The sequence below is a fragment of the Petromyzon marinus genome, chromosome 28, assembly GCF_048934315.1.
Source record: "Petromyzon marinus isolate PM22_M1 ecotype Great Lakes invasive population chromosome 28, UKy_Petmar_22M1.pri1.0, whole genome shotgun sequence".
Classification (NCBI taxonomy): Eukaryota; Metazoa; Chordata; class Hyperoartia; order Petromyzontiformes; family Petromyzontidae; genus Petromyzon; species Petromyzon marinus.
The window spans coordinates 6,967,855-6,980,306 of record NC_133694.1 but is presented as its reverse complement, the minus strand read 5'-3'; positions in this window follow the sequence as shown (position 1 = coordinate 6,980,306).

The following is a 12,452-nucleotide window of genomic DNA, read 5'->3' as shown; positions in this document are numbered from 1 at the left end:
TTCAATTGCCCTAGATGAACTCAATTATGCTCTAATCACCAGATTCGCTCACCTGTGATAAATGTACCCAGCAAAACAGAAACGTAACCATTACTCATGGGAAAGATAGGCACTCCGGGTTTGATCATGCTGCAATGTGCATGAGGTTGATTATGAAATCGTTACTATAATTACCGTACTTTCGCTGGACTCTGCAAAAGGTCTGGGTTGCCCAATCGAGTACTTTTGTTCTGCTTATCTGTGCGTGAATAAATGCAGTGCGTGCTGAATGTTTCCCATCTATTCGATGCGGTCATTGCCACAAGTTTGCCTGCTCTGCCCGGAGCAATGTTCCACCAACAAATTGGGCACACGTGACAGGTGCACTGGGCCCTAAGCCAACGCAAAACCTGGCTTCTGCAAAGGCCTTGTTTACTTGGAAACTGTGACCCACACTCACTTAGTAATGCATAGCATTTGAAACTCAAAGTTCCAAAGGCTTGAGTTCATGGATCTCTTAAGATGATGCATTATTGGCAAGGCATCTCAGCCAAAAGTAGCTATCAGAACTAAAGGTGATCACTTGGTAGGTGTTTTCAACTCTCTCCTCGACTAGATCAGCAACTCTCTCATTTTCAAACTCCAAGTTGCTGCCCGGCCCCCGCACCTCCGATTATTAGGGTTGCTAAGTACGATGAGAAAGAAGTTCAACATACACTTGCATCTACAGGTGTAACAACATTACAGAGATACATCGATCCCTGCACTGGTTCTCAATCCAGTCTTGGATCAACTCTAATATTTTCCTCCATGGAGTATCCCCTGCAAACCGCTGCCCTCTCATATCACCACCCAAGTCCCACTCATGCGCTCACCACACCAGAAAGCAAGGCCTTCTGTCAAAGGCCCAGTCAACCTACGCTAAGCAAGAAGTCGTTCATTTTCCTCTGCTGACCCAGTGGTTTGTAACTCTCTCCCTCCAGCCGTCCTGTCCGTCCACGTCCAGGTTCTGTCTATGACAGTCGCATAACGCACGTGGGCCAGGGGGATGCCTTCCCCCCCCCTTGTGGTCAAAGCTACGAGTTGGGGCCCCTCTGACAATCACCATGAGATGTTTTGAACAACAGTGTGAAAGAACACACACTTTTGTAAAACGCGGTTTAAATATATTTTAATAGGAATTCTTCAATTTACGTTCCAAGAAGAGCCACGATCTATAATAGTTTAGGTGCGACCATCAGAGACCAATCAAATATTGGGGGCCCCACCTGACCGATTGCCGCACCCCCTGAGCTGATAATGTAGTCACTACACCACTGGTGTAGATACACCTCATTGTTTTCCATGATACAAATGACCAATCGTTTGGTACAGCATCTTGAGATGCAGTTGCATTTAAATGTTACATTAATCCAAATTTCACCGCACTGTCACGCTGGTGGATAAAGCGACAGTGTTTCCATCATTGTGTGGCAACAACAGCGTGCCTAGAATAAAACAAAAAAGGCCTCTTTGGTCATCCCTTAAAGCCATTATACTCTTGCTCTTAACATTTACCTCGCAATTTGTCAACTCTTACAACAAGGAATGCCACCATAGTTCACTTCGCAAGAAGAGTGATTTATTAAAAATTGTGTAATTTAAAAGAATGCTATTGAATGACGTTCGAGAAAGGCTAAGATTGTGTAGAACTAATTGTATTCACGAGATAGCCAGGTGGCTGAGGGGATTAATAGCATGTCAAAAGTCTGCCTAAATATAAAAAAATCAGATATACTCTTTTTTTAAAGCACCAATTGCTTAAGCAGACAAACTCTGGACTGATTTTAACTTTCTGTATCTCATCAGCAGAGTCAGACCTATTAAACAAATGCTTTTATGTTCCCAGATGTTCTCAGCAATACATACAACGCTGTCGGTGCAAAAAACAATACAATATAAAACCTCAATGCATTCTTATGAATATTTTGGGCAAAAAATCGTGTAAAGCATACTTCTCGTCTATCAACCATTGGGGCCTTTCAGACTAGTGCTTTATACCATACACTGTAAGGCGTTCAAGTATCAAAACCCTGGGCCAGTTTTGACTTTTTAACGCACTAAAATGCAAAGAACACTGCAGGGCATATACAAGATATGCTCAGTATTCATAATTGGGCATCCAGAAGTGGCTTCTGATGTGGTACTGTGATGCCATCCTTGAGGACTGTTCAGACACAGGGTGGTACATTCGAGCTGCGAGAATTCCACGTGGAACATTAATAAATCTCAAGACGTGATGCTGACCAGACAATGGAAGAACATTTGGGGGGTGAAATTAAAGCAATAATAATATTTAAAAAATAGAATGACCGTTCTTTCTCAGAATTCAACGATTTTGGGGCTTTAAAATGTCTAATAAAAATACATCTCAAGATATTAATAGAATCATGAATGTGTTGTTTATATAATTAATATATTTTCTTGTCGTCCACACACATACATATAACAGACCTGCATCTGGAATAAGAAATAGCATTCACGGGAAAAAAGGCTTTATTTATGTATCATTTTTTCAAAGAGGTAATGCTCACCGCCATCTGTTTTGATTATTATTCCTGTTAGTCTCCATAACTGCCAGTCATTATTTGGCCTCGTTTTAATGCACATTTTTACGATTTGTGCTGCGTAAACCTGGCAGCTCAGCTCACAATACCTCCCCCAGGTGCTGCTCGACACTGTTGTTGACAGCTGCTCATAAGAAATGGGTCTCAGTCATTAAAGCACAATTGAGATGATTGAGCTTGATGACGGTGCCACTGCTAGGGAGGCACTTTACCGAAGCGTGATTGACAGCCTCAAAGCATTGTGGCATAAAAGCGTTGTGACCTTTACTTGAGAGAGAGTCTGTGCCCGCGCGCTTTATTGTTCAAGGTGTTTTGGCCAGCTCGGAAGGCAGATAATGAAACGGGAAGAGTGGCATTTGTAGCTACGGTGAATGCACTCAGCACATCACAGCTGCCTCGCTAAATAGCATATCTGGTGAAGACTCTGGACATATCTCCAGTACCTTTTTATTTTCCAGTATCAACCCGAGCTATGAATGCTTCGCTTTTCGCATTGGCTTTGTGCTGCTCGCCTTTTGGCATGCTCTGATCTAACGCTGGTGAGACAAGGCCATAAAGAACAAGGCTGTCTCTGGTGCAAGCCAATCCGTTTAATAGAGAATGCATATATTATCAGAGCATCCATAATCGAAGTTTTTGGGTTAGATCGCGTACATACTTACGCGATCTAACCCAAAAAACCTCTATTATGGATAATATTGGTCGTGAAAGCCTACGTGTTACGTTATGAGAGGATCTTTGTTTGTATGTTTTACCACAAGCACGTGTGGTTAATGCAGACTTGATGCGGTGCAATCTTAACATCTTTATTATTGCCAGAAAGGGTAAACGCCTATTTTTTTGGTCATAATTTTGATATAGCCTGTGATTGCTCTGTCAGCCGAGGTTAGGGCTTGGATGATCTTTGCAAGCCGGCTACGGGAAGCTGTACCCATATTCGCTCGGGGTGGAACGATGGCATCGATAGCCCGAGTGGTGGTGGCTATGCACGTGGCCTGTAATCCAGCACTGTGGGGGTAGCGAGGGTTGGTGGATTATTGCACACATGTTGTGAAAAAACCTTCCCGTGGACGTTCAGATGCCATGCCTTGGCTTGCCAGGAGAAGGCGGTCCAGCAAGTGGACTGATCGCCATCTGTTTCCATCTGTACAGGGATAGTGTTGCTCCCTTGTGCAAGTGGGTTTTCTCCGGGTGCTCTGGTTTCCTTCCATGTGTATACAAACGCATTAATTGGATGAAAACATCTGAAGATAAAAAAAATGTAGGGCCTTTTATTGGAATTTGACTATTCAGTGTGCCTCTCCTCGATAAATAAGGCAATATTACTATATTATATCGATTATTTAGCACATGGATGATACCGTGGTGTCGTGGTTAGCAGCTTAGCACACTGAACTTACAATACAGGGGTCGAAACAATCTCCCGGCATGCCTGTTTATTAACGACGAGCAAGTTAGTACGTATGTTGAACTTCTTTCGCACCATACGTAGCCAACCGTACTAATCGGAGGTACACGTTTCTACCATCTCCCGACCTCCGTCTAGCCAGCAGTATAAACGGATACAGCACAGCAAGTTGATTAGCAGTTTGCGCGCGGTGGGCTAAAGTGTCTTACAAGACGTCTGACCAGTCTGAAAAAGGAGGCCAATAATAGCTACAACAGGGGCCCTCTAGATCTCGTGGCTCTCTAGAGCTCCCTCTATTGGAGGCGTTTATCACCAACAGTGGCAGGAGCAAGACATTGCAGGGGTGCACCTTTACCTTAGGTTCCTGATGGATGCATCGAGTCACATGTGTAGGAATCGCTGTTTGGCATGCTGTATTGGCACGCAATGCCAATATTAGCATGCGACGTTAATGCGCTTCCAACGCAACGCTAATAAACCCCCACACCTCGAATTAGCACGGTTGGCTGCACACGGTGCGAAAGAAGTTCAACATACATTTGTAAGCGCCAAGTGCCGTTGAAAGAGGCGCAGAGGCGAACACACCGTGCAGTACCACTCAGTGAGACACTAGGGGCTCACACACCGTGCAGTACCACTCAGTGGGCCACTAGGGGCTCACACACCGTGCAGTACCACTCAGTGGGCCACTAGGGGCTCACACACCGTGCAGTACCACTCAGTCGGCCACTAGGGGCTCACACACCGTGCAGTACCACTCAGTGGGCCACTAGGGGCATGGTACTGGGTGCTGGCAGGAGGAAGTCTGACGTATCCTGCCGACAGAGTAAGGGATTGCAGCCTCCACCAGCGCCGCAGGGAATCACCACAGAGTGCGCCACTGGAAGAGTGCGGTGGGGGGGGGCAGCTGGTGGTCGAGGCCATGTGAGGACGAGTCACCCCGGCACCGGGTTAAGCACGTGATGGGCCGGGGCGAGTAATGTGGGCCAAAGGTGAACGAGGGGGCACAGGGGGAGTAGCTGAGAACGTCGAGAGAGTTCCCGAAAGAGGCGTGGTTAAGGGCGGAGCCAGAGAAGGAACAGGTGCGGTGTAGCCTGGAGCCGTCGGGAATATTCTGGACGTAGGGCGCGGCCGAGGGTGGAGCCAGGCCGCGCCGGGAGAGATAAAAGGGAAGCCCCGATCAGAGATCCGGGCTGTCTGCAGGTGAAGTGGGGCCCAAGTGCTGCGTCTTCGACATTGTGGGTCAGGCAGTACGTTGGCTGCTCTGATTATATTCTTTGTTTTTTTTTCGGTAAAGTCACGTAGAAATAAGAAAAAAATACAATTACATAATATACGACGTTTCGATTGCAACACAAGCAATCATCATCAGGTAGAGGAAGCACATAACCGCAGATATATATACAGACCTTAAGTAGAGGGAATTAACACAGATATACCAGGGGATACAGAGAGACGGAGCATCACACTAAATCAAACAGGGTTTAGCAAAATTTGGAAACTGTATAAAGCAACACAGACGGTCGGTTAAAACACAATTAACGCATGGTCTTGTTGAATACGCTATTTCAAAGATTGTTAAATTGTAAGTTAAGTGTGAAATGTAAGATAGTGGTGGAATACATACCGTAGAGGGACCTATGGGGGGAGACACGCACACAGTTAAGAGGTGAAGCAGCTCTGTACCAAGGCTTTAAATAGCTAGAGATGGGGGGGGGGGCTGGGAATCAGAGACAATGGTACACAAATTAGCATGATATAAGTTGTCAGGCGCACAGAGAGGGCACCGTAGCGCACACTTAGAGGCACCCAGGTACAAAACAATATTAAAGTTCACACTTAACTTACAATTTAACAATCTTTGAAATAGCGTATTCAACAAGACCATGCGTTAATTGTGTTTTAACCGACCGTCTGTGTTGCTTTATACAGTTTCCAAATTTTGCTAAACCCTGTTTGATTTAGTGTGATGCTCCGTATCTCTGTATCCCCTGGTATATTTGTGTTAATTCCCTCTGCTTAAGGTCTGTATATATATCTGCGGTTATGTGTTTCCTCTACCTGATGATGATTGTTTGTGTTGCAATCGAAACGTCGTATATGATGTAAATTTATTTTTTCTTATTTCTACGTGACTTTCCTGAAAAAAACAAAGATTAATTCCTGCAGTCACGAAAGCACCAAATCTAGTTTGCTCTGATTATATTTATCCAGTATGCAAGAGAAATAGGTGAATTGTGGTCCTATGCGCAACAAGAGTGAGAATAGGTGTATTTAGTCCCGTGTGTAACGGTGTTGCGTAAAGTATAGAATAAACGTTGTTGCCACCTAAATAGTGTCTCCTATGACTCACTACACATACCTAAGGCTGTGAGTTTGTCGGAAGCATTTCGCAATGCACGGTGGCTTCAGAGCCGAGATCGGACTGACTGCAAGTAAAGTATCGCACACAAGGGGCGTTAAAGCAGAAAACACTTTAAATATTTTATTGGCCGCAGCTAAATTGAAAGGAGCATAAAGAATGTGGCCCTCTCCGGTGGCGGCGTACAACTGTGATACACTTTTATTGCCCTGCATTTTTTGTTTGAGACAAAACCCATTATTTTTGTCCGACAATAATTTGAAATCTTATTTGCAATGAAAATGTCAACTTGCAGCCAGCCCTGCCGCACTTTACTGCTGGTGTTTATTGTCGCCGCGAGAGATGTTAACTACAGCTCTGTGGTCCAGCGTGCTTACACCTTTAATTAAAGTATGCATTTTACCGTACAATTTTTTTTTTAAAATATAAAGGAACACAAACAAGTTTATTGAAACAGTTTTTCAATATAGTGTGGGTTTGTGTTCGCGAAGAATGACTAGCTGTGTTTGTGTGTGCCAAAGGCAGCCTAATAATTCAGCTCCTTAGGGCTTCTGAATAATTACAAGAATTTGCAAAACAGGATCTTTGCTTTCATCCCTGAGGGCTGTGAGAGATGGAATATTTTATCTAGTTTGAAGTTTTTTTACACTATGAGACCTCCTTTGCCAGTAGCAAGATTATGTAATAGGTTTTTACCCTTTTATCTGGCACAAAAACTGACACCTTTATACAAGGGATCATGTTTGCAATAACCACAACACAAGCAGTCAAAATGCAAACAAAAAGAGACAACTCTGATAATGATATGCACTGTCCTTGAAATTGATTGGTCGACACCCGAGACGGCTTTTCTTAGAGCCTAGTCTCCACTGGTGTTGGACCAAATGACGCCAAAAGGCCATGTGTTTGCTATTGTATAGCCGTTCAAATTTTGTTTTATTAAACTGAACAGTCCTCATAGCAGACATCAATAGGTACGACTCTCAAAGGCTCCACTGATGCTTTGTGTTGATTCCATCTTCTTGCCCCTTAGGATGTGCAGGCACCCGTGTGGTTCAGTCGTTTGCTCTTTGTAGATAGGCATCGCGATATAAAACGTTAAAGTGATTTCCTGCTGAGATGAGCATGGAGGCGGTGCTAATCTCCTGGTTACAGTCCTCAGACAGTGGTGGAAATTCTACATTCCTATGGCAAGGGTGTATTTCTTCATAGGACAACCATATTGATATAAAACTTTTAGATCATAATCGCGGTCTTTTATGTTATTTTATTGTCTGAATCTCCCATTGTTATCCTCTTGCCCTATTGTTCCTATGTGACTCGCCTTGCCCTCGAATCGATCTGCATTAACTCTTATTATCTATTTGATGTTTGTTGCTATTACACATGTTAAAATGCGGGTAAGGTGAAGAATTAATTATCATAATGATGCTCAGAGGGAGGTCGCTCATTCTCCTCTGCTGCTCCCATGGTCTGCAGCTCTCTTCCCCCATTGATCTGCGGTGTTGACCTCCTGCTCCTGTTCAAGTCCAGGTTCTAAGCCTTACCGTTTCCCACTCCCTATAATTGACTGCCCCTCTCTCTATATTCTTATATAGCCACACTATTTCTGCAGAGCATCTTTAGATGTGGTCACATTTAGATTCTATATAAATCTAAATGGTATTGCACTAATTACATATTTGTCATATTTAATGGTCAGTCTGCAATAATAACTACTGAGGGTGCAACAGTCTCTTGATTAATAGTACTTGCATCGAATCACACGTGGAAGAGTCCATGTTTCCGATTCGAAAATGCTCAATATGATTAATTCATATCTCCCTGCAGCCACTAGAGACGCTACCATTCACCGCAATGTTGAAGAATTGCATCGTGACAACTGCACCACACCACATTTCCACAGTTAACGATGTTTAAAATAGTCTTTGCAGCAGTAAATATAAAGTACGCTCATCTAAAATGCTGTTAAAACATGAAAGCATTCAACTCTATTGCTGGCATGAAATCATTCTGTCCTGCCATTTTCACCTCTGCAACGCTGTCGCTATTTGATGCGGAACATTGAATGAGCGTAAATCTTCCATGACAAAAACGTTTTGGAAATGCATTAACCTTCCTTATATAAGCCCGTCATTTTGTTCAAATGCTTTGATTGATACCGACAACCTTGACTCAGAATTTGATTGAGGTTGGCTTTTTAGCTATTTACGTGCCAAACTCTCCTCAATTAATTTACACAGCTAAGTGCAATTCTGTGAATTCGTGCATAGCAATAATTAAATACTAATTTCCAGCCTCCTGTCAAGCCACTGCCGGTTGAAGTTCTCCCCACACCAAGCTGGTCACTGCATATCGCTGGTGTGGGTCGCAGGGCTGGTTCAGATATCACTCTCCGCTGATGTTAGCCATGGCCGGGAATCCAACTCAGGTACCTCTGGGTTCTTAGCGCAGTGTGCAAAACACTGCACCCCAGCGCTACGCTCATTCCCTCCCACGGCCATCACTCCAATACAAGGAGAATGATGCACAGATACACAGAGATAACTGGATCTGCCCAAACTATATCCACAATGGAAAATTTATAATTCTAGATTATTCATGGGATTCAATTGCACGTGTAGCTAGGCAAACTGCCCTAGTTGGATTATGGTGTACACAAAGGAAGATGTTTATTTGCCAAATACGCCACTGCGCTTTGCCCCACGTAATTGGCAATGCAATTGATGCAGTAATGTGGGCCCTCATATAGCTTCGAAAGCAGTGCACACAACAATATTGCTTCCCAGATGGGGCCTAAATTGTCAAAAATGTGCCATCTTGCCTAATTAAGGTGCTGTTATTGGGAATTTAATCAGTGGTCATTTGGAAAAGTGCATTGCAATACAGTCAGGGTGATGTGTTGCTCAGTATGCTAAGTGGTAATTATTGCAACTTCGCAAATATGTCACGTGACCAAAGTTTTACTTGATTAATTTCTCTGTCATATTAGTTGGAAAATATGTTTGGATTTATTTTGTTGCTGTAATTATGATTATTTATATGAATGCTAATTTATCCAGAGGTGGCCAGTTTGTTCTTCTGGTGCGGCAGTTGAAACAAGGAGCACTTAAAAAAAATCCTCTTGCTTCTGTCTCCCCAGCAGTGTAAATAGGTACAACCACAGATGATGATCTGCAGGTATGCATGTGATGGAAAAATAGGCCAAAATACCCTCTCTAGGGGCTCTCTAGGGCTTCCTCTAGTGGAGGCTCTTTGATTTCAGAGCTGCACCCTAACCTAGACTTTTTTATGACATGATCTTAATTTGCTTTGCATAGAGTTGACATTGTGCTTTGTTCTCCTGGAAATTGGTTTTAGAGGGCAAGAAAAGGTTGCGCTTATAATAAAAGGCTCTGAGGAAGGCACTTATTGCCCAGTCTGCACCTTACAGTTTGAATGAGCCGCAGCTAAAGCGGATAAAACGATTCTCGTGGAACCGTTGATTAAGCGAAGATTGTATCACGCTAATCTTTTCTGTGTGCATAATCTTTCACTTTCAATGGATAAAGTCCAACCTTGTGCACCTTCACTGATGGAATTTGTTAACACACTTATTGATTTTGCTTTGGGCCATAAATTCAATACGTTTTTTTTAGATTCTGGATACAGGGTAATAATTGTATGCGGGTGGTGGGCGGGTTAGAGTCAACGTTGGCTCAAACATATTTTTGTTGTTGTTTAGGATTTACAGAATATAGTTCAATCTTAAATATTATGTCTTCCATTAGAGCAAACATGATATACACATGTCTTACGAAATATTTTGTAGCACTGTGAAAATATTAAAACATAAAGCGATGCTTTTGTCGAGGTAATTATTAGGCGTGTAAGGATTCAGATTACATCATAGGATAGCGAGAGATGGTGGCGGCTTCCTGAGGCTTTCATCAGCAGTGGATTAACCATGGCTGCCGATGACTAGCAAACTATTAATCTACCCAGCAGTTAAGACAAATTCACGAATGGGGTCACATTATATTCAAGAATGGGCTGTTTTTCTCTTACCTTTGCTGTCTTGTTTCTCATTTTTTCGGTCTCATTGGCATTTGCTTCATTCGCCTGAATGGAGCATGAGCATATCATTCACGTGTAGTTAGCATAATCCATAAGCAATTCTTACAGGCATGACCTCAAGCAAGTTTCATGAACGCAAATACAGATTTTCATCCACGACTCAATGTTTCATTAGACGCCTATAAATTAACCTCAATGTGCCACGTAGTCACCGCAAAGGACATCTGTTTGTACAGTATCATTCATAACGGCTTTACTTTAGACCGTGAAAATCAACGTTATCAATTATGTCCAGGACGCTCTGATGTCGGGATCCAAATCTCCACAGCAACAATGCCTGAAGGCTCCACCATTGTGAAATCCCATTGAGTCATAGCCTTGGGGCCTGATTACCCAGTACCCACGCCACAATGTTTCTGTTTGGCCCACGGGGTTCAGACTAAGTTTAGCAGTAGTAAATCCAAAGCCAGGGGATTGAAAAAACACACCATCAAAAGTGCAGAGAGATAGAGAGGCATAATAGTTGAAGGCTGCACTATACACCACGGGGCCCTGATATCAATGTATTTTAAATAATCTTTCTATATGAACGCTCTTGAATTAGAATATAATATGGTCATGTGAGTAGGACCATAAGCTGTGATACTTAAACATGTAAAATAAACATATTTTAACTTAATGTATTATATTTATAAATGCATCCCTCCAACAATGATCACCTTTTGTTTCGGGAACTTGATGGACGTGACTTCTTTTTTTGTCGCTCATATTTATCATTGGTGTAACTTACGATGTGGCCTTCTTTGTTAAGTTCTGAAACCATGTTCTGTAGCTCATTTCCATTGGCTGTAATAATGAACTGTCATCAGCAAAGCTGATATGGTTAAATACCTTCTACATTTATGTTTGCGTCTTAAGTTTACCCATAAAATTTTCGTAAAATATCATTTGTCACTGTGCATAGCGTTGCTAATGGCGCTATGACTTTGCTTAAGTCTTCCTCTGTTGAGTGCTTTGTTACTCCATGCAATCTCAAATGTAGCTGTTACATTTTGATGCAATTTTTAAATTGTTATTTGTACGTAGTATTTTTTAAAATGAAGGTCTTGGTTAGTCAAAGCTTGGATTAGTGTATCAGTTTCCAAGTTGTCAGATGCCTTTTCATCTACAAAAGCCAGGCGTATGTTATGTCATGTTGAATTGTAATTTTCCATAAATCTCATACGTGCTCAATAGTGGGGTTTCCTTCCTCCACTGCGTCAACATTATATTGGGATGGAGTCATTCATACAAGATCCGTGTGATTGATCACAAATGCAGTTTCTGTGTACATGGATTGTATGCAGTATTCCCTCGTTTTTCGCGAGGGATACATTCCGGAGATGCTCTTGAATATCACATTTCGCAGACAATATTGACCTCAAATAAATACGTAAATAAGCTATTAAGTATATGAAAAATATCACAACACAAAAATACAAATTCGTTATAAACATTAATATTAAAGTATTCAATAACAATGTATAAATTAGATTACCTTAAATTATGATGATCCTGCGCATTATCTCTCATCACTATGTCTCATTACTTTATCTCTTACCGCTTTATCTCATCACTTTCTTTCGCTCTCTCTCTCTCGATGCAGTCGAGTAGAGTTCAGGATGCGATTAGCAGATAGTCAAAAATCGCGGACAGCAAGTTCGCAAATAACGAGAAAATCCTGGAATAACATTTTTGTGGGAACCCAATAATTGTCTCTTAATGGAAGCCGCATTCTCCCTTCATAGAGGACTTTGGGGCTGGAATTTGTCGGGCTGAAATAAGTGACCTCAGAGGCCGTAATTCCTACTTCTGTTGAACCTGAGCGTGAATTTGTGACCGTACCTAAAACTTTGTGTGAACATAGAGTCGCCCGAAGGGTGTGAGAGACACTGCTTGAGTGACTTCGGAACGAAGATAAACTTAACACGTTCTAATCATATTTTGATTTAAAGCTTTCGTGACTGCAGTAATTCATATTCTTAGTTTTTTCGGTAAAGTC